The sequence below is a fragment of the Grammomys surdaster genome, unplaced genomic scaffold, assembly GCF_004785775.1.
Source record: "Grammomys surdaster isolate TR1022 unplaced genomic scaffold, NIH_TR_1.0 239, whole genome shotgun sequence".
Taxonomy (NCBI): domain Eukaryota; kingdom Metazoa; phylum Chordata; class Mammalia; order Rodentia; family Muridae; genus Grammomys; species Grammomys surdaster.
The window spans coordinates 7616472-7619804 of NW_021604684.1; the positions used below are offsets into that span (position 1 = coordinate 7616472).

The window sequence follows — 3333 nt, forward strand, 5'->3', positions numbered from 1 at the left end:
AAAGATGTTTTATATAAAGAGGATATTGAGAACCTTGAGAACCACTAGAGATTTTCTATGAAGGGAATATTGAGAGTCAACACCTTCTCCCCCCTTAAACTTCGGCATTTTGCCACCAGGTGAATGATTTGACCACATGCTGCCACAATGATATTCTGCTTTGGTACACATCTGAGAGCAATACAATTGACCAAATATGGACCTGAATTAACCATCAAAGCTGTAAGTCTTTTCTGTTTATAAGTTGACTGCCTTATAAGCATCAGTTAGCATCACAGAAGGCTGACTGACAGCCATTAGCTGAGAATAGCTTCTTTGTGTGGTAGTCAGAGGAAAGCAGTCACATCCCAAGGCCATAATGACAATTCATACTTACATCTAAAACAGGATTCTCATCCCTACATGACTGTTTTATTTTAGTTTCTATTGTTGAAACAAAATACAGTGATCAAAGCAACTTACTGAGAGGTTTTCTTTGGACTTACAGTTCCAGAGGGTTAAAATTCTGTCACCATCATGGCAGAGAAGTGTGGCTTCAGGCAGGCATGGCAGCTGAAGCAGGAAGTTCAAATCTTAAATCCATTTTATCTCATCAGTCTATGTGTTTGTATTCGTACTAGTACAATGCTGTTTTTGTTATTATGAATCTATAGTATAACTTGAAATCAGACAGCTGGTATCCTCAGTACTGTTCATTCAGCTCTGAACTGCTTTGCTATGTAGTGTTTTGTGGTTCTCTGTGAGTTATGTATTATTTATTCATACAATTTTGCCTACATTTAGTGATAAAGTATGTTTTCTGGAGATGGCAAACAGAGGCATCCTGCTTTTGAATCCAGTCTGCTTGCATGTGTCTTGTGATTTTGGAAATTGACACTACCAATTCATTATGATCTGGTTTCCCCCCGACCCCCAGAGTAGATGGAACCATTTTGTTTATGCCTGACAGCTATTTCATATTGTTGCTGTAACATATATGCCAGTCACTGACACAGAGAAGTGACTTGGCTCAAGGACACGATGACCACATACCCTGTTTTTTTCTGTATGTTCTGAATGTTCTAGATGAAGTTTGCTAATCTTAAAAAATTCCACAAAGCTTTACATAGGACCCATCAAACCAAGGGTCAGTATAAACTGTTATGTCTAAGATATCTTGAGTCAGGGCTGATCACTGTGCTTTTTGTGGCTGACACTGAAGAATGCTACTACTAAACCAAAAAGTCATGATTATAATACTCACGCTTTGTTATCTCAACACTCTGAAATTCCCATGTTCACCACCCATCCACCACTCCCTTACCTTACTCAGGACCAATCAGCTTAAAGGTTAGCTGACCATACTTGGCCTAGTAAGCCAACTGCTCTGTTTCCTTTTACTTTTGAACTTTTGAACCTGGGTTTTCCTATAAAGAAGTCTACTCTGAGAGCCAACTAGTGCTACAATTAGATTTTCCCTTCTTGTGGACCTGGACGTCCAGTATTAATGGTGTGTGTTCAATAAATTGTTCTTGTTTAACTGAGTGTTAACTTGCTTAATTGGTGTACATATGATTTGTATGGCAATTTCCTGAACCCCAACAAATTCAGAGTTATTATTGAAATGTGTGAGTGAGTTCCTTTTATTTTAATGATTTTTGTAGCGTTTGGTGTGTTCCTAGTCCTCATTTGTTTAACATTTTAACATCTATTATTTCCCTCCTGCAGCCTCTTTAATCATTATTATTTTATTATTATTATTTTTTTTTTAGCCAAAGGACACACTCCTTTATTAGCCCCTGAACTCTAGTTCTCTTTCTCCTGTACAGTTTTGGTTCCATGTAGCCGACCAGTCCGACAGGCAGCAATGCGATTCACTTTGCACCCAGCAGGGCCATCTCTTTGGATAGTGGAGGGTTTGCCAATGTGCTGGTGGTTACATTCTCCAAAGGGATGCTCCACAGGGTTCATGGCCACACCCCACACACGTGGCCAGCCGGTCCTGTTTTTGTACTTGTGGTAAGCATGGGCAGTACGTAAGACAGGCTTGCTGATTCTGCCCCCACCGGCCACAACGCCAACAACAGCTCTGTTGGCAGAGGAAATGAGTTTCTTGGACCCTGAAGGCAGCTTCACTCGGGTCTTCTTGGTCTCTGGGTTGTGGGAGATGACTGTGGCGTAGTTCCTGGAAGCTGGTGCCAACTTGTCCTTGTCCCCAGGCTTCTCCTCCAGACAACACATGATAGTGCGTGCCCTCAGGCATGGTGCCCACAGGCAAAACATTGCTGATATTCAGCTGGGCCTTCTTGCCACAGTTACACAAACTGTCCAGTGTTGATTCCCTCTGCTGCGATGAACAGCTACGTCCACTTCTTGAATCAGTAGGGATTATTAAATTGTTATTATTTATTTATTATTTATAATTTACTATTAAATGGTTATTTGTGCACAAAACACAGAACTGACGCCTTTCCTCTGCCCTCAGATCACACAGCCCATGGCTGCGAGTCTGCCAGCAAGCAAGGCTGAAAGAGCTTAATCATTCTTCTCCTCCTCCTTCTCCTACTCTTCTCCTCCTTCTTCTGTTCTTCTTCTTCTTCTTCTTCTTCTTCTTCTTCTTCTTCTTCTTCTTCTTCTTCTTCTTTTTTTTTGTTTTTCGAGACAGGGTTTCTCTGTGTAGCCCTGGCTATCCTGGAATTCACTCTGTAGACCAGGCTGGCCTCAAACTCAGAAATCTGCCTGCCTCTGCCTCCCAAGTGCTGGAATTAAAGGCGTGTGCCACCACTGCCTGGCTATTCTTTCCAGTATCTTTTGAAGAGGTAATTTAGTGGTCATTAAAATCTCTTAGTTTACTTTTGTCATGGAATATTTCTCTTTCTCCATCAACTGTAACACATGATTTTGCTGAGTTTATTAGTTTGAGTTTGTGGCCTTGGTTTTTTCAGGACTAAATAGATACCATTTTTACTTGTGGGTTTTAATGTTTCTGGCTTCATGTATGAGTTGGTACTTTTCACTTAGCTTTTGTATGTTTTCATTGTTCTGGACACTATGTTTTAAGTATATGATGTATGTAGTGTCTTTTCTGCTACTATTTGATATTATATATACCACTTATACTTTGATGGACCTCTATTTAGATTTGGGAAATCTATGATTGTATTTAAAATATTTCCAGTGCTTTTTGTGTAGAGTTCTCCGTCTTATTGGGCCATAATTGCTAATTTTTTTAATGACATACTAGAGATTGTGCATGTTCCATTTGTACAGTTTTAAATTTTTATCATTGTCCTTGACTGCAGATATCAGCTCCTCTACCCAGTCTTCAAACCCTACATTCTATTGATGAGGGTT

The 3333-nt window shown here is 40.0% G+C and overlaps 1 pseudogene; it reads right to left on the reverse strand.

Moving 5' to 3' along the window:
• Positions 1–1785: 1785 nt before the first annotated feature.
• On the reverse strand, positions 1786–2369 carry LOC114626789 (annotated as a pseudogene).
• Positions 2370–3333: the final 964 nt, after the last annotated feature.